Source organism: Schistocerca nitens, chromosome 2 (genome assembly GCF_023898315.1).
Source record: "Schistocerca nitens isolate TAMUIC-IGC-003100 chromosome 2, iqSchNite1.1, whole genome shotgun sequence".
In the NCBI taxonomy this organism is placed as follows: Eukaryota; Metazoa; Arthropoda; class Insecta; order Orthoptera; family Acrididae; genus Schistocerca; species Schistocerca nitens.
Genome location: NC_064615.1, coordinates 78,916,579 through 78,917,196, shown reverse-complemented (window position 1 = coordinate 78,917,196; position 618 = coordinate 78,916,579). Strand labels below are relative to the sequence as shown.

The following is a 618-nucleotide window of genomic DNA, read 5'->3' as shown; positions in this document are numbered from 1 at the left end:
TTTCGAGATCGCTCGACAAAATCGTTGCAATGTGAGGGTATGAAGATCTCCCAAGGATATCTGTCCAAAATGGATGTCGAAATACAGCTGTCTGGTCGTGCTGGCCAGTATGACATTGCAGCTGCGAGGTATCACTAGAATGAAAAAGGAAATTCATTCAAATTTTATTTCCACATCAGTCTATTACACCGGCTATTCCAGATTTAAGGAGAAGAATAAAATGAACTGTTTTAAAACTAATAGGCAACGGCAATGCCGCAGTGGATACACCGGTTCCCGTGAGATCACCGAAGTTAAGCGCTGCTGGGCGTGGCCGGCGTTTGGATGGGTGACCATCCAGCCACCATGTGCTGTTGCCATTTTTCAGGGTGCACTCAGCCTCGTGAAGCCAATTGAGGAGCTACTCGACCGACTAGTAGCGGCTTCGGTCGCGATTACCATCATAACGACCGGGAGAGTGGTGTGCTGACCCCACACCTCTCCTATGCGCATCCCCTTTGAGGATGACACGGCGGTCGGATGGTACCGGTAGGCCACTCGTGGCCTGAAGACGGAGTGCTTTAAAACTAATACAAAAATCGGATCCATTTCTGCTGCGTCATTTCAGAACCCGAGTGT

At 49.2% G+C, this 618-nt stretch overlaps 1 pseudogene; it reads left to right on the top strand.

Moving 5' to 3' along the window:
- The first annotated feature begins 242 nt into the window (after positions 1-242).
- Positions 243-359, top strand: LOC126238008 (5S ribosomal RNA; annotated as a pseudogene).
- Positions 360-618: the final 259 nt, after the last annotated feature.